The 19,463-nt window shown below is 36.1% G+C and overlaps 1 pseudogene; it reads left to right on the top strand.

Annotated features, from left to right (window-relative positions):
• Window positions 1-8,689: 8,689 nt before the first annotated feature.
• LOC131066228 (cullin-1-like) lies at window positions 8,690-19,373 on the top strand (annotated as a pseudogene).
• The last annotated feature ends 90 nt before the right edge of the window (window positions 19,374-19,463 follow it).

The raw sequence follows: 19,463 nt of genomic DNA, 5'->3' as shown, positions 1-19,463 counted from the left end.
CACCTCGATACTCAGCCTCAGTCGAAGAGAGAGAAATAGCATGTTGCTTCTTGCTCTACCAACAAATGGGGCCTGAACCAAGGTGAAAACTGTAACCTGAAGTAGACTTACGATCATCAATATCGCCAGCCCAATCGGAGTCTGTGTAACCAACCAAGCGAAGTCCTGTGCCTGCTGCATAGTGAATCCCATAGTGATGTGTACCCTGGATGTAATGAAGGATGCATTTGGCGGCTTTCCAATGAAGCTCATGTGGTTCTTGCATAAAGCGGGAAACTATGCCAACTGCAAATGAAATATCAGGGCGTGTATGGGTCAAATAGATGAGACTACCCACAAGCTGACAATACAAAGTGGCATCAACTAATGGAGAAGAACAATGAGCCTCAAGCTTGACTCCTGAAAGAAAGGGAGTCGGGGTAGGCTTACAATCAACCATATGAAAGCGTGCAAGTAGATCAAGAGCATACTTAGGCTGCGATAGTGTAATACCGGAAGGTGACTGTGAAATCTCTATCCCGAGAAAGTAGTGCAAAAGACCCAAGTCAGTCATAGCAAATCTGTCGTGCAAAGCAAATTTGACCCTGCTAATGATGGATGCAGTACTCCCTGTAATGATCAAGTCATCAACATAGAGCACAAGTATCAAGTGAGAGTCATCCTGTCGCAAAATTTAGATGTTCAGATCGAAATGACACCTGGTGAACCCTACAGAGAGAAGAAAATAATCCATCTTAGCATACCAAGCCCAGGGGGCCTGCTTAAGGCCATAGAGAGATTTCCTTAGTCTGCAAACCAAAGAAGTATCTTGGATGAAACCCTGTGGCTGCTCCATATAAATCTCCTCATCAAGATCACCATGAAGAAAGACACTATTCACATCCATCTGATGTACAGCCCAACCATGAGCTGCAGCAATAGCAAGTGTCAAGCGAATGGAGTTCATCTTGGCTATGGGCGCAAAGGTCTTAGTATAGTCAACACCTGCTACCTAGGAGAAACCTTTTGCAACAAGTCGAGCCTTGTACTTATCCACACTACCATCCGCTACAAACTTGGTCCGATAGATCCACTTACATCGAACCATCTTTCTCCCCTTAGGGAGATGGACTAAATCCCATGTGTTGTTCCTCATCAAGGAACTATACTCTTCCTCCATAGCTTGGTCCCACTCAGGAACCCCTGATGCTTCCCGAAATGTCTGTGGATCAGAAGTGGTAGCAATGAATGCATGTGGAAGATCCTGATGCTATGATCGAGTTCTCCGTGTATTTGAAGGATCCCCAACAAGAGAACCCGTGGACTCAAGTGTTTGTCGAGCCCAACGAGGTCTAGGTGGAGGTGGAGAACAAGGCTCCTCAACTGCAAGTGGACCTTGCAGAGGTGTAACCCTGCGAGTCGGAGTTGAAGGAGTCTCATCATCTGAATCACTAACATCACTATCCACAATGGAGTAAGGTGGAGGAGGTAGAGAGGCTAAACTAGGAGAGCTTTCCTCAAAGTGAACACTCCTCTCAATGAACACCTCATGTGTCTCAAGATCCATCAATCTATATGCCTTAACACCCTCAGGATATCCAACAAATATGCAAGGTCGATTATGTGGTTTCAATGCCTTGCGTTTCTGCGGAGGTATGCAAGCCCATGCTGTTAACCCAAAGACTCTGAAATGTCTCACAATCGGTTTCCTATCAGCCCAAGCTTCAAAATGAGTAATACCTTGCAAAGCTTTGTGAGGAACCCGATTCTGGATGTGTGTGGCACAATTGATAGCCTCGGCCCAAAAGGCGGGATCAAGAGAACGTGCATGTATCATACAGCTAGCCATTTCTTTGAGAGTTCTATTCTTGCGTTCTGCAACTCTGTTCTGCTATGGAGTGTATGCTATAGAATGCTGAAGATCAATCCCCTCAAATGTACAAAAATCCTCAAGTCTCTTGTTCACATATTCCCTTCCATTATCTGTACGAAGAATCTTCACCACTTTCCTTGATTGCTTCTCCACACGAGTCTTGAAGTCTTGAAATCTGTCAAATACTTCACTCTTATGAATAAGAAAGTAGACCCAAGTGAAGTGGGAGTAGTCATCAATGAAGGTGAGGAAATAGTGGGCCTTGCTAAATGAAGGTGCTGGAAATGGACCTGCTACATCGTTGTGAACAAGTTGAAGAACTTCCAAAGCTCTCCAAGCTTTCCCCTTATCAAACTTCTCTTTAGGATGCTTGCCCATGGAACACCTTGAACATACACCCTCTAAAAAACTGATTCAAGGTAGACTTGTGACCATGTCTTTAGTGCTGAGCTACTGAAGATAGCGGTAGTTGAGGTAACCAAACCACTCATGCCATAACTTACTTTTGGAATTTGAATGAGTAAGCAAGGCCCTAGAAGGTGAACTTGGCACAAAGTGGGAGAATGAATAAAGCCTTGAGTTGTCATTGACTTGTCCCATTGCTACCAAGGCATCATCATCAAGTTCCTTTACCACAACCGAATCTGGTGTAAACTCAACCTTTTTCCCATTCCCATAGTGAGTGATTTGGTAGATAGAGAGAAGGTTGGTAGACAAGTTAGGAACATAGAGAACATTCTCAAAAGTTCCATCATCCATGTCAATTGAACCTTTCCCTTCAACCTCTACTAGTGTATCATCACCTATGTAAATGTGAGGTACCTTAGATGGCTCCAATGAAGAAAACTGCTCCTTTGTAGAACCCATGTGATATGAGGCACCCGAGTCAAGTATCCACTGCTGTGAAGAACCTGTTGTAGCCACAAATGCTTGCCCTTTTCCCTTAGAATGTGAGGAAGAGGAAGGAGATGAATCCTTCTTTGTGTAGGCAGATGGCAAGTTGATGTTGTTTTTCTTAAGAAGATTAGTTAACTCATCAACTTGCTTTGTGTGGCATCGATGCTCATCATGACCATACTTCTTGCAATATGCACAAGTTGGTTTATCCTTCTTAGGTGGTGTCCCCTTCTTGGAAGAGGATGAAAAATCGTCTTGTGATGGAGAGGATGATTGTCCTTTTTCCTGTTGTGGCTTAGACTTGGAGTGCTTCTTCTTCTTGTTGGAATCTTTGCCTTGACTTCCTTGATTCCCTTGATTAGCCACCAAAGCCTAGGACTTTGAAGACTTGAGAAGCCCCATGTTCAGCAACTTAGATTGTTCCAATATCAACACTTCTGTGAAAGCATCAAATGAAGGCATAACATAGGAACTCCCCACTGTCAAACGATGAGTTTGGAAGCTAGACACAAATGCTGCATATTCTGGTGCAAGTTTGTCTAACAAATTGAATATCAACTGAGCATCCTTTTTGTCAATTCCACAATCCTTAAGCTTTTCTCTTAGCTCATTTGCTTTGGTGACATAATCTTGGATTGTATCAAAACTCTTGAGATCCAAGTTGGTGAGCTTATTGTCAATCTTATAACCTCTGATTTCATCAACTTGACCATACAATTTCTGAAACATATCCCAAGCATCTTTGATTGTAGTACACTTTTCAATATGAAAGATGAGGTCATCTGTTACATACTTGCATAAAGTTCCAAGAGCAATGCAATTCTTAGTGAGCCATTCTAATTGAGCATTAGGACCAGCCTTAGGATCAGGTGGTGTTGCTATTGTTCCATCTATGTAATGCGTGAGACCTTTTTCCATTAATTTGCTCCATACTTTAATTTTCCATGATGCATAATTATGTGGAGTTAAAGGTGGAAATTTATGAGGACTCATTGCAACAAAAATGAAAGAGCACAAGGAAAGAGAGGCACAATCACACAGGACACCCCCCCAAATTCACTCAATCAAAGAACCCCCCCAAAAGTGATGATTTGACACTTTATACTTAGTGCATGTACAATGGGCCACTTGCAAAAAATGGTAAAGTGGACTTCTGATTTCAATTTTACAACTACCTCAATAAGGTTAAAAGAGACTCAAACTAATAATGCAAGAGATCTAAACTAAGATCCAAACAATTTACAAGTACCAAATAGGCCAAATAAGACCAATATTTGAAAGTACAATTTCTACTTAAAATATCTGAAATCTGATCATAGATTATGAAAGTAGATGAAAAAATATGCACTTTCAAAAAAAATGGCACCTGAAAAGGAGGTCGTATGAGCTCAAACGAGGCATTTGAAATTGCAGAATTGAGGATTGGACAGGTACAATTGAGAGAATCTGAAAATTTTGAAAACCCTATGCACCAAAACCAGAAAATAATCACACCACTACGAAGAGCACGAAAAATTAGCCCAAATAAAAAAAAATTGCACCCAAAAAGGAGCAAAATTGAGCAAATTATGGGCCTCCAAAGTTGACCCAAAAATCCAAACTGCTCAACGGAGAGGGGTCTAAAAATTTCCAAAGAAAACGAGGACTGGGTGCTAACTGGGTGCTGCTGATTGGGTGCTGATTGTGCATTGCTGACTGGGTAGAAGGTACGGATCCCAAAAATAATTTTCAATTTTTTATTTTTTATTTTTGAAAAAAATCCGAAAATTCCATACCATACCATCTGAATTCGATAGAAAATTTCCTCCACCCCAAAAAATCTATTTTCGCCAAAATAGGTCGAATTTATACTCAATTTTTATGGAAATGGCCTCCCGGACGCAATGGTGAGGTCGAAAACGCTCTAAGATGCCTCCAAAAAATGCAGTCCCTTAGATCCGAAAATAGAAGTCTTCCATGATGTCTCCAAAAACCAATCAATGAAGCCCCAATGGCTCTGATACCATGTGAGATTTTGTCAAGATCAAGGGCACAATGAAAAGTATAAAAATAAAGACAAAAGAATGACAAGAACACACTCTATTCTCATCAATATGAAAATGATCAACTGGATTCGCAATACAATGAATATAGGCCTACTTATATAGGCAAGGCCATATGGATGTACGAGCACACAATCATGACATGTGGCTCAATGAGAAACAAGGGTAGGTAAGAAATGCTAGGGGTAGGTAGGAGAAATAATATAATATTCCACAAGAGGTGGATGACCCACTGAATGTGGAGTGTAATAGCAAAATAAAACCACAAATGGTGGAATTTCTCTTACAAGCTCTATCCCTATGTGCACACTTCCCTAAGTGTCTCAAATCCAAACTACGAAGAGATGTATTATCCTAAGTTAACTTAAGTAAAGTGTAATAATATCCATAATGAATATTTATTTACACCAACAGGGAGGAAGTTTGGAATGGACATCCCGCTCTGGTGAACTCGAGGGATTGGTCTCCTTTAATTTCCACTCTTTCTTCCCTTTGGGGTGTCTTTGTGGCTGATTATTTTGAAATTGAGTATAGTGGAAATCTTAAGGTGGCAAAATGGAAATCAATTGAGTTTTTAGATATTGATCAAAATGTGAAATTGGAATATGAAAAGATGTTGGTAGAGAGTAATAATTTTTTCTGATGCCAACGATGAGCTTATCTAGATAAGGAATATCTCTGGTAAGTACACAGTTAAGGATGGCTATAATTCTCTCTTGGTTACTAAAGATTTGTCTACTTGGTCATACAAGCTGTTTTGGCATATGGCTTGCCTCCCAAAGGCTGGTGCTTTTGCTTGGTTAGCAGTGCAGGACAGGGTCCTTACAGGAATGAGGTTGGACAGGCTGGGTATTACTACAGTATTTTCTTGTGTCTTTTGTAATAAAAATTTAGAATCCTCTGCACACTTGTTTCTTCATTGTGATTTTGCCTATGCTTGCTGGGAGTGGTTGTTTGAAAAGCTTAATCTATCCTTTGTTATTGGTAAGGATCTCTTTTCCCACTTTAGAGCCTGGCCTCTCCTGTTTGCCTCATCTTTCTATGCATGTCTTTGGATTATTTCTCCATCTATTGTGATTTGGAATATTTGGTTAGAGCGTAATAATAGGATTTTTAAACAAACAAGTTCTTCCTTGGCTGAGGTTTTATTGAGGATTGAATCTTCCATCTCTGAAGTTGCTTTGTCTTTTATCTATAAGAATTTGGAAACCCTTACCTCTTTTTCTCATTGGGATGGTAGGGTAACTCGAGTTTGGAGAATGTTATCAGTCTTACCTTCTCATGGATCTATTTTAAATAAGACTAATGCTATAAGTAAGAGAAATTTTGCTTGCTGGAAACCTCCTCTGCAAGGGCACTTTAAATTGAATTTTGATGGTGCTTCTCATGGGAACCCTGGCCTGGCAGGGGCATGTATGGTAATTTATAATCATAAAGTAAGATTTATTCAGGCTCGTTGTCATGCGATTGGTTTCAAGTCTAACAATTGTGCAGAATTTTTTGCTTTGTCCTTTGGTTTGGATATGGCTATATCTTTGGGAATTAAGGACTTGATAATTGAGGGTGATTCTTTGGTTATTATTCAAAGTGTCATGAAAAAGAAGTCGAATTGTTGGCAATTACAATATATACTTGATCATGTTTTGCAAAAATTAGACTTTTTTGATTCCTTCTTGATTTCCCACTGTTATAGGGAAGTGAATAAGATTGCAGATTTCTTGGCTAACTTAGCCATTGACAGTGATGCTAATATGCGGAAGGTAAGTGTGGATGAGATCCCTTCCTCGGTTTTGGAATATTTGAAGTAAAGAAGGGCACAGTTGTAGTCTTCATCAACCTCCTTTTTTGGTGTGGCTTTTCTTTGGTGTGGGTTTTGCTATGCTTGATCACAATGTTTATTTTGACAAGGTGTCTGATTATGGTTTCATTTCTGCTTTGTGGTATCATTCTAACTGGTGGTTGGAGAATTGTGTTTCATAGACAAGGGTGGTTCAGACTAGTGTTTTTTGGCAGCAATGGATAGGCATCCTTCGGTGATCATACTTTAATCTTCCTTCTATATGCTTCTATTGGCAGCTTCCTTTATATCTAATGCAACTTATGTAATTGAGATGGGTTTTTTGATGTACTATGCCAATGGGCATTTGGTATTAGGTAGAATAGGCTTGTGTTACTAAAGGGTTTTCTTACTGGTTCTTTCCCTTTAGTGCTTTTTGAACCAGACACTATAAATTTTTTTTAAAATTTAATATAGTTCAGTGGTTCTATCCACTTTTATCAAAAAAAAATAAAAAATTTTGGTATATTAAATTTAAATTTTTTCAAAGTTCAGAAAATTTAATAATAAATAATATTTTTGGTTGGTATTTTTCTTTTTAATTATTAATTTTTCAATAATATATAGTTTAAGCATTTAAAATAAATTAGTTTTTTTTTAAAATGATGGGCCTCTAGAGAATTCCAAGGTTTAAGAATTTTTTTATTTTTTCCGTGGTAGTGAATGTATGTAAAAATTTAAGGTAAAATAAAATAGTCTTTTTTGTGGAGATAGGTTGAATTTTTTTTCATTTTTTCACTTTTGTGTTTAGTTGTGAATTGAAGGAAAATTTACTGTAGTACTTTTTTTTAGCACAATAGTAAATTGATGATTTTTTTTTTGTTGGATTTTAAAAATCTAATGTCATCTTTTTATGTTTAATGAAGACCAGAGATTGATGTTTTTGGCTTCTTTTTTTCCTAGTGATGAGGTGGGTAAATAATTTGAATATAAAGTAAATCGGTGTTTTGGAATAAGAATTTTTCTTTTTTTTTTCTTTTTTATTTATTTAGCTTATTTTCATTTTTAATGGCTAGTTGAAAGGATTTTATGATAATTTGATGTTTTCATATCAACAATTTTTGAACTGTAATGTTTCAGTTACCAAGAAGTAAATATTTGTGTATTCCTCAACTTCATCACATACTAACTACTAGTGTGCTCTTATCATTTTCATCAAGACCTTAATGACTTCTGAAAAATTAATTACTATGTGTTCTCTTAGTATTTTTTTTTAATTGAATCAAAGCATAATTACAAAGAATAACAACTACAGCAGGTAGCTGAAAGAAAATACAAGTAACTAGATCATACAAGTAGCAGAGTAGAAAAAACCTACACACTAATAACAATTACAACGGGCCTGTAAGTGACATTGCTTTGAAGAGACATGGTGAACACTTGCAAACTAAGTACGTAACAATAAGGCAGCAAGTGACATTACACTGACGAAACAATAAGGCAGCAAGTGACATTACACTGACGAAACATGACGAAACACTTTGCATAGATTTATATTGCAGCTGTTCTGAAACTGATTTGCCTAATCTTGAATTAGCTGAAACTCTGTCATAACTGAAGTATTTGAAGTATTTTTCTTGGATAAATTTGAAAGCAAAATGCATAAAATTTAGTCTCTTTGTATATGGAAGTCCTAACTCTTTGTTTTGACCATGCAGAAGTTCATCTTTGTAACTAGTTAACTAACAAAATGACAACGACCTCTATTGACTTGAATGAACTTAAAAACACGTTGAAGGGACTTATAGATGAATCTATAAATGAAAATCAGCATATGGATCTTTATTCGTATCCTTCTAAAAATATTCACATGACTGTTTTATTCTTGATGTGATTTGATCATTTGATTTTTTATGTAATCCTTTACTATTTTCAAAGAACTATCTACAATTTGTGCACAAAACACAATAACTACTCAGATGAACTCTATGATCTATACAAAACATCAATCAATGATCACATACATTCAACGGTAAGAATCTATTCCTAATTGTAGCTCTTTTTATACAATAGAAATTATTTATAAAGAAGCTCTAATAGTAAAAAGCCTAAAATGAAAAGATGGCATGTTTCAAAACTTCAGCTGTTAAAACATTTACTGCTTTTCCTCAGGTTTTACCTGCTTTAAGGCAGAAGCACGGTGAGGTCATGTTGAGAGAACTTGTTAAGCGTTGGAAAAATTACAAGGCGATGGTTGAAAGGCTCTCCCACTTCTTTGCTTATTTGGATTGTTTTTACGTTTCAGAGCGTTCTGTTCCTACACTCGGAGATGTTGGACTTCAGAGTTTTCTTGATTTGGTAAGGCTTGCTATTTCTGGAATTAAGAGTTCAATTGAAGTTGGGTTTTGAAAATTTCAGATAAACTATGGCATGTTCTTGCAGGTTCATGGTGAAATAAAGATTAATGCAAGGGATGCAGCGATTGCTCTGGTATGTTTACATAAATTCTTTTATGCCTGTAATAATTTGCATTACAATTTTTTCCGAAAATTATTTTTTTATAACATATTACCATAATTTAACCTGCTGGTGTCATATAATAGCTCTTAGTTGTTTTGATTAACTTTAAAGTTCAATTTGTTCTTTCTTGTTTTGATAAATTTTAAAGTTCAATCCTTCTTTTGCACAGGAATCAGAGCCCTTTCAAAATCTCTGTTTAAAATTTATGAGACCCTGTATTTTTAAAATGCTCTTATTTTGATCACCAGTACCTCTATAAAATGCTTTTAATCGTAATTTGTTCAGTATGGTTGCTATGTTAGCTTTTATTGATGACCTGGGCGCAACATGAGAATGATATTGCTGTTTGTCTCAGATTTGAAGAGATCGTGAGGGAGAGCAAATTGACCGATATTTATTGAAAAATGTTGTGGGCATATTTATTGAAATTGGAATGGGTGAGATGGATTGCTATTTGAATGATTTTGAAGCACCAATGTTGGAAAATTCTGGAGCTCACTACTCTCGAAAGGCCGCATCATGGATTATAGAAGATTCTTGTCCAGAATATTTGTTGAAGGTAATTGAGGATTTAGTTTTGGTAAGTTCAAAAATCATTTAAGGCACAGATCTAGCAGCTCACATGTTCGATTTTACAGTGCTTCTGATATACATTCTCTTGTATTACAGGTTGAAGAAAGTTTGCATTTCGAGAAGCTTAGAGCTTTCCATTTTCTACATTCTAGCAGAGAGAAGTACTTGTTAGATGTGAGCATTTGTTTTATTTTTCTGGCATTTATCTGTGTTTAATCATCTTTACCAAAACCAATTTTCTGTGAGGTGTATAACAATTGTCTAGCACAGACATCATTTGTTCCAATCTTGTCTTTTTCATTGTTTTGGCAGAAAGTACAGAATGAATTACTGGTTGGTTATGAGAACCAAATTCTAGAAAAGGATTCAGGTCTCTGGGCCTTGCTTAGGGACAACAAGGTATAGATTTAACTTATTGCCAGTAACTTGTTTGTTTGTCAGAATATGGTATTTTTTTCTTTATGACAGCAATTTATATTGAACAGAGCCAATTATTTGGTTTCTGTTACAGCAAGATGATCTTTCAAGGATGTTTAACCTGTTTAATAAAGTAGACAGAGGCTTGGATCCAATTCCAAAAACTTTTAAACAGGTTCTTCTCTTTTGTAACATGATTTTGGACTGTCCATTTTTATATTTAGACATTCTGCCTAGTGCAAAGACTTTCTAACTGGCCTCCTCATATTTTGCAGTTTTTGATTGCCGAAGGAACAGCACTTGTTGAACAGGCAAAAGATGCAGTAACTAAGAAAGTAATGATGTTTCTAGCTCTTATGTGAAATTGAGTTGTTAGTAGTTTAAAACATATAACTCAAATTTAGTTTAGATTTTATCAACTAGTGTGAATTTAGTGTAAGCTGTAATGCCAATTATGTCTGATTCTGTGACATTTTTTATGTAAAACTTACATGCCTTTACATTTTTTCCAGGAAGAGAAAATGGATGCGAGTGGAGCTCCAGAGCAGGTAAAGTTAAGTCCTCATTTATTTGTTCACTGTATTGCACTGATGGGAGTCAAAGGACAGTCTCTAACAACTATTTTTTTTTAAATTCTGCAATTGCGAATTTAATTGACCAAGCTTCTTGATCTATCCTAGAAGTGTTGACTTCACAATCTATTCAATCACCACAGTGGTGACAACTCTATGCCACCACTTATACTTGCACTCAAAGGTGATAAGCTCTCGAGGACAAGGTTGTCCCTAGACTTAGATGTATGCCTCGAGGTTTCATTCCTAAATGACCCTGCCTTCGTATCCCTTCAAGAGAATTCAAAGGCTTCATAGTTCACCTAGAGGATTAGAGGGAGATCATTCTCTCCTCTTGTATGAGATCCTTGATCACTCTTTAAAACCTAATTGTTAATTTCATGCAATCAATTAACTTAGTTCATTTCAATAGAAGATAACCATTGGCTATCAAGTAGTGTACAAGCATACATAATCACACAGGGGTCATATCCTAGCAATATTCTCAATTCCATGAGAGTGACTTAGTGACTAGCTCGTACATATCACACACTCTAGCTTATGTCACATATACACAGTGACTAGCTCGTACATATGTCATATATCCATAGCGACTAGCTTCAACATACACCACTCATATATAGTGAATAGCTTTAGCAAGCATCACATGCATAGTGACTAGCATTTACACAATGAGGGAGTGACATCCTAGATTGATGCGAGGTATCTAAGTAACCATCCGCTAACTAGGTGGTACAACTAACAGTCTACCGACATAGTACGCTCCTTGACTACTGTCAATTTCGAGCGGATAAGCTTATCTTATGTGGGTCATAGGATTTATTCTGTGGTGATCACCTCAGGTAGAGAGGACTAGTCTACGTGCTAGAGGAATATAATCCTCTACCTATGCCCTTGTAGGGTCCTATCTCCATCCACTGTCATAAAAGTTAATGCATGTACTTGGCTTAGCACTATAATTGGAAGAGAGGTTCCTAAATTAGAACGAGTAGATCATAATCAAGACAAGTCTAGGAGTATATACACAATCTAATAGGTCTAGGATTAAATTTCACTTGGATCCAACACAAGATGGCCTTTACTCAATAGATAAACAAACTGACCATAAGTTGGTCTACCCTTTCACTTTATCAACTCATCATTCGAAAACATGAGATATATCAAATACGAGTTATGAGGCTTTCTTAACTCTTTCATAATCTTCTAATACCTTTTCGGCCTCATCTAAAGCCTACTAAAGAGGAAAGGTCAACAAGTTAGGAACAACCCCGAGCCTTGGAGTTATCCCCCCCTAAACCTTACCCTTCCGAACATGAGGTCATAGGGGCATCCTTCACCCAAGGACCTCCTACGTTCCTGCTTCCAAATGGGTCAAAGTCACATGTAGTTCTCCTTACAATGTAGTTCTCAAGGACACCTACGCATAGGTTCCCATGACCAAGGTTTTATCTTAACAACATACATGCTTAGCTAATTATTCAACATGAAATTACCTTGGTTTACATAAACACGTAAGAAAGCAGTTCCATTCAAGATTCACCTAATAGGTTTAGTATGGAGATGCTTCTATCGAAGGGGTCAATATATATATCTTATAGTCTCAATATAACTCTATATCTAATATTTCCAATATCACAAATATTTGAAACCTCATAGGACTTACAAGATAGGTGTAGCTTTGCTTAAGCCATGATTTCTACACAAACATACAATCTTCCAACACAAATATATTACCCTTCCTTGGTTCCCATGATAGTCCTCTATCAGTTTTATCATATTTAAGAAACCAATATTCATCGTGTAGTCATAAAATTGATATGATACAAGAATGTTGCAAAAGCCTCGATAAGGCTTCGAGTGGCATTCTACTTCAATATGGTTCAATGTTATCAAGCATCATAAAAATATAGTGTTAGTTTTTAGGATCAGAAAATGTAAGTGTGTATTCGTCCCATTTTCAAATGTTTTGAGTCTCCTTATATATCTCCATGTTTAGTGAAATGATGCAGCTCTTTAGAAAGGAGACATTATTTGAAAGGGGGTGTCTTTAGTTAACAACTCTATTAATTGTTGCCTTTGTTATAATGACCTCTCTTTATATTTGCCTTCGTTTATATGAATCACTACCTTTCTTAGTTTTATTATTTTAAATTTAGAGAAAAATATCTCCTGAAGCTACCAAACACTAACACTCCCTCTTAGCTAGGGAGATATTTTCCAGATATCTAAGTCATGGAGTCTCTCAACATGACGCCCACATTGGCTACACCCATTTGTGGTAAGCACAAAGGTTCCTCACGGAGTCTCTCAACGTGATGTCGTCATGGAGTCTCTCAACATGACGTCCACCATGGCTACTCCCATGTGTGGAAAGAAACACACATATAAGTGCCCATCATGGAGTCTCTCAATGTGATGTCGTCATGGAGTCACTCAACATGACGTCCACCATGGCTACTCCCATGTGTGGAAAAGAACAAGTACAAAGAGTTCATCACAGAGTCTCTCAACGTGATGTTGTCATGGTCTCTCAACATGACATCCACCATGGCTACTCCCAGAGGGTGGAAAGAACCACATCTTCGTCTCAGAGATGGACAAGGGCTTTCACCTCAAATTTTTCCGTCTTAAGAGAAAAATGCATTAACAAGGGCTTTCACCTCAAATTTCTCTCAAAGAAAAATGCATTAACAAATTTTCATGATGATGTGATTTCCTCTGAAGCTCCAACTACTTGCATCAACCTCCTGACCTCCTCATCCAAGGTTGCCTCTGTTGGTTTGTTAGACTCCTTCTGAATCTCCAAGTACTTGCATCAATCTTCTAACCTCCTCGTCCAAGGTTGCCTCTGTTGGTTTGTCAGACTCCCTCTGAATCTCCAAGTACTTGCATCAACCTTCTGACCTCCTCGTCCAAGATTGCCTACAATGCTTGCCTTAGAGGAATGGTTTCCAACGCACTCCTCTGGCACTACTGACAAGCAAGAGTTCAGGACTATCCTTCTCAGCCTCGTCTCGGATCACCCTATTATGAATAGGTTTGAGGAGCTATCAATGTTAAATCCCGATTGACTGTCTTGTGCCATTTTGTTCTTTGCAGTTGAAGAGGGCTTTCAACGACTAAGTACCTCGCCTTGCAACACTGCAATATTCTGAACCATGATTTCTTAGCTGACACCTTCACTTCTTCTCAGTGAGTCACATAACTCCCTCTTGATCCCTACCTCAGAGATTGCAAAGAAATCCTCTGGAACTGAACGCCCCTCCATTGACGGATTATAAGCACCCTTTTAGAAGTCGACACTACTTACTTCTTAGACTATACCTGCATATGACATACACATGAACTAAGCACTACAATAATCTGAGAACACCCACGACCTACAGATGCAGTTGACCAACAATGCAAATATCTTTATTTTACTCGTCATCACAGATATACGATTTCAACAATGCAGCCTTCCTACAAAGAAGACTTAGATATGCAACTTATGTTTCAACACGCCTCAAGTGGTCAGAGTCACGTCCAGCAACTGCACATCCATCGTGCCCATCCATTGTTAGAGTCGATCATGTATATGAATATATCTTCCTATTAAAGCCACAAATTTCTTTTGGATTCCTAACAACATGTCCAATGTTTACAAACTTGTATCAAGCATGAATAGAGTTTATGTCACACTTGAGGTAATTATAACACTATGCTTCGTGTATTTCATATAAGATATTCACTCCCTAATATTAGTGGTAATAATATTCTTAACGTTCTAGTTTCATTTTCTTGATTGTGTAACCAATCATTCCTATAATAGCTTGGTTCTAGGACTAGATAATTTTGCACTTGACATTTATAAATAAATGCTAGTAATTGTGGATACCAACATGGTAGGATGCCTACCATATCAATATATATATTTTTATATGTTTACCTAATGTAGAGGGATCAAGTTTAAAGCTCAACCCCTAATCTTATACTTTGATTTATTTAACAACACTTTAGACCATATACCATTGAAATAGTATTTGTAACTATTGTCTTCCAGATAAGTATGTCATGTATACTGTAGTGTGTTATCCAACTATATAGAAGCATACACCAAGAATGATAAACTAAGTGTTTAATTATTGCCAATGCCATGCTCAAGATATGTGACGACACTATATTTGTTAAGTCTTCATATAAAGATATACCCATGATAATAATAACTCTATACTTATGATTAAATAATTACTAATAGTGGAGATCAATAATCACCATATCTCATGATTAGGTTCTACTGGATAAGGTTTAATGAACAATAGCTGTAAAGTTATTGACAATCAACACTATGTTCAATTTTTCATGTATTATAGTTTAACTAAATTAAAGGACACATTGATGATATCAACCTTAGGAAAGATGAATAATAGCTTTTGGGATTGATATTATTTATAAGATAAGGGTATCATAATCCTAAATAACATTTCAAGGCCAAGCCCACTAGGATCTCTTCACCACATGACGATCTATTTTTATGATAGAGGTTAAGGTCCAAAACACTTCTTAGCCATAGAGTAATAACATAATTATTTTACACAAACATCTTAAGCCACTATTGGCTATAATATTTTGAGTTGACTATGACCCAATATGCTTAGTACCCCATATTCCAAAACATGGTTATCAACAAAGAATTTATTAAAAGTTATGTCATGCATGAAAAGTCCTCTTTCTTGGTTTCCTTTCATCCTAAATGGAATCAAGTAATTTTAGTTTATGCTAATTAGTTCATATGCAAGTGATCATATTTCATAATTGCTTAAGTTAGGGACAATTAGAAGGTACACTTCTCTTGTCAATTAATATGTTCAATAATGTTGCATTCAAGTTGGTTTGTCTTCGTCTAACGAGTGAAATTAGTGAAGGATACTCATAAGAAAGAGAATCTCAAAAACCTTAGCATTCTACATATTTTACAATTAAGAGGAGACCATAGAAAATAGTTTATTATTCAACATCCTACATTTCATATGAGAATTTAAATATAACTTGCAACCATCGCTATTAAAATCAAATACCAAATAAATCTTAGCAATGGACAAATTTTGGGTAAAATGGCAAGATGACTTAATAAAATTACTTTAGTTATAATTTATTTTTATTTTTTTTCATCAACAAAGGGTCGAAGCATAGTATTAAATATTATAGGTTTTTGTTCTGGTGCTCTCTACCATCATCCTATGATGGATCATAAAGTGGATCACAGAGTGTGATCCAATACGTTGATACAAAAAAACTCACACAATCAAATCCAGAAGCATTATACAAATAGACTAATAGATTGTGGAAATCTAATGACATTGAAAAAAAACAAAGACAAAATTTAATACTTTAATTATCATTTGTTTTTGGTACCATATTCTTCCCTAAAAATTCCTCACATGACAGCCGTAAGAGTAAATATCCCAAACAAATAGTATTTCAAAAATGTTTATACTTAGCTTTAGGAGCAGAGTTGAAGTTATTCCTGATTCAAATGTTGAAATCTACAGCCCTTTCTTCTTCTGCCTCTATCGCTCTGTTTCTTCCTCCAATGCCACATCATACTTCCAATATTTCCTCTTTCCCTCTTTCCCACGTCCTTGTAAGTTCTGCTCAAAATCTTGTCATGTGTCATTGAAATCCCTCTACCTTCTATTCTGACGAATGTCCCAACCTTTCTCTCCACAGAGTATCTGCTTATACTTTTCAAGAGCTCGTGTAGAGCTAGCTCTCATCTCATCGCAGGTTTGGAGGATGTTGTCAATGGCTGTGAAATTTGGCTTTACATTGCCAATTGCGTTCACTTGAAAGTCTCCAAAGCCTTTTCAACAAATACAATTTGTGCATATCCTGTGATTATTGCATTCCATGAGACCACATTTCTTTCAAGTATTCTCTCCAATAGTTCATGTGTTTTGTCTGTGCTTTCACATTTTGTATACATGTCTACCAGAGCAGTTGCCTCTTCAACATTCTTCAAAATTCCTTTCTCTTAATGCTTTCATGGACCTGTGTAGTTGTACAGGGTTTTATCAATCACCATCTCTATGTAACTCTTAATGATTAATGAATCGATAGCAATTTTATTTCGGATAGTTTATAAAGTGAACCTGATGTTTAATTATTCTCTTTTTCTGCATGCTGTAATGGTTTTCAGGAATTCGTAAAGAGGATTATTGAAATGCATGACAAGTACGAGCATTATGTCTTGGAGTGTTTTCAGAACCATAAGCTTTTCCGAAAGGTCTTAATATATTTGGTTTAGTTCGTTGTTCTCAGTGCTGCAGATTATTAAAAAGAAAGTTATAATTTGATCCTAAAATTCATTTTTACAGGCTCTAGATGAGGCATTTCTTACCTTCTGCAACAAAGGACCTGCAACAAACTTGACTGCAGAATTGCTCTCTGCATTTTCTGATAACTTACTAAAGAAGTGCAGTACTGAGAAATTAAGTGATGATGAGATTGATCTTGCTCTTGAAAACGTAGGTTGTGATGATGAAATTGATCTTGCTCTTGAAAACGTAGGTTCATTAAGATTTGTCTATGGTCACTTTCATTAAACATAAAATTTTATGATTCTAACTGATTGATATTGTGGGTGTATGAAGTAGAACTTTGAAAATTTGGTAGATCTCAAATTATGTCTTTTTTGGATTTGACTGTGTAGAACATCAATATTTTGAATCATATTCCATGATCTATCATCATTAACATGAAAAGAAAAATAAAATCCAAAATTTCAAATTATTATCATGAACAGTGAAAATTTCATATTTTTAATTTATAATTTTTTCCTCAAAACAGACAAGATAAGATATTACACACAGTTACAAAGAAATTCACTAAATAAGTACCTTTTAAACAGACTAGGTTTTTTTATCATAATCAGGGCAACATTTTTGCCCACATACCATTCATACAACTTGAATTTCTGGGAAACAATATTGCATTTGGGACCTGTTTCAGGTGTTTCTGATAGTCATTCCCTATTCATACCCTACAGCAGACAAATTGTATCAATAAAACTAATGATAGTAAGCTGGTCGAACTCTGGCACGCTTAAATTTAGTTGTTATTGATGGGAGTTTTACTAAAATAATCACTCCCAAAATGAATCATGTGTTTCATTTACACTTTTTAATATATTGCAGGTGGTGAAAGTTCTCAAATACCTTGAAGATAAAGATTTATTTGCAGAGTTCTACAGGTAAAATTTCCCCACCTTCATGGTCATACTGACATGAACTATAAATACATTTCACTTGAGTGACTAAAAATCTCATTCTCTCCATTATGCAGGAAAAAACTTGCTCGTAGATTGTTGATTGATAGAAGTCCAAATGATTGTAATGAACAGAGAATGTTGTCAAAATTAAAGGAGCTGAACGGGTCGCATTTTACATCAAAGATGAAGAGCATAGTACGCCTCTGTGCCTTCTCATCGATTGATTCTTATGTATTATGTATGTGCATTGTATTGCTTCACCATGGAAATTCCTCTTCTGTTTTACTGTCTTCTGTTTCACTGAAGTCATTGTGATCCATCCCAGGTTACGGACTTCTCTCTAGTGAAGGAGAACCAAAATAAATTTGTGGCATATCTTAACAGAGAAGACATTCATGTTGGATTAGATTTGAATGTTACTGTCCTTACTACTTTGTGTTGGCCAAGCATCAAGTCCCCTAATGTCAATCTGCCCATTGAGCTGGTAAAACTTATTTGTTACTGCTTTGTAATTTCTTTATAAATGATATCCATGGAGAACGGAACAAATTGGCCCTCAAGATAATTACGATTTTTATGATGTGTTATTATCTTATTTATTAGTTTAGATCTCTTTATTTTTAGAAGGTTCTCATATACAATGTAATCTTTTATATATGGGTGCTTTAGATAGTCATCTCTATGATATAGTTTACTTTCAGAATGCTGCTGAAATTCCTCTAGGATTTAGTTTGGATGAAGATTAAAAATGTACTGTAATCTGTTTCAAGATTTGATAATATATTGTGTAAATTGAGCGTGGGATGTTTCTACTGTAAAGGTCTCCCCTTTAACCTTGTAAATCATATATTAATGTTTTCATTTATGTTATTTCATATGTATTTGTTCAAATCTCTGTAATAACTGAATCAAAATTTACATAATATTTCTATTGAAATTAGCATGGGAAGCATTTCCACACAGTTACTCCTTACAATTCTGTTGTCTTTTTAATACAGGTTAAATGTATAGATATATTCAAACAATTCTATTCTAAGGACACTGAGAATCGCAAACTTACATGGATGTATTCTCTAGGGTCCTGTACTGTAGAAGGCAGGTTTAATGACAGGACAATAGAGCTGGTATTAGCAACTTATCAGGTGACTACTCAAATCAATTGCATCTGGGAATAATTTATTATTACAGTTTCTATCAGAGGTAAATCCGAAATAGTTATTTGAAATTGACTAAGAATCCGTTATGGAATCATTTGCAGGCCGCTGTATTAATGTCGTTCAATGAATCTGAAAAACTTAGTTTTGATGAAATCAAATCTCAATTGAATTTGGAAGATGATAATGCAAACAGAATGTTATATTCACTTGCATGTGCCATATAGAAAGTTCTTATCAAGAACCCAAACACACAAAAAATAGCACCTACTGACTCTTTTGAGTTCAATTCAAGATTTGACGAAACTAAAAGCAGATGAATAAAGGTAGTGGCTTCCATTTGGGTTTGGTTAACATCATACATTCTTGTACAAGTAATTGATGTGAAGTGACTGTTCATCTTGAATTGC

Source organism: Cryptomeria japonica, chromosome 5 (genome assembly GCF_030272615.1).
Source record: "Cryptomeria japonica chromosome 5, Sugi_1.0, whole genome shotgun sequence".
Taxonomy (NCBI): domain Eukaryota; kingdom Viridiplantae; phylum Streptophyta; class Pinopsida; order Cupressales; family Cupressaceae; genus Cryptomeria; species Cryptomeria japonica.
The sequence above is the reverse complement of the archived record's forward strand: the minus strand, read 5'-3'. Positions and strand labels throughout refer to the sequence as shown.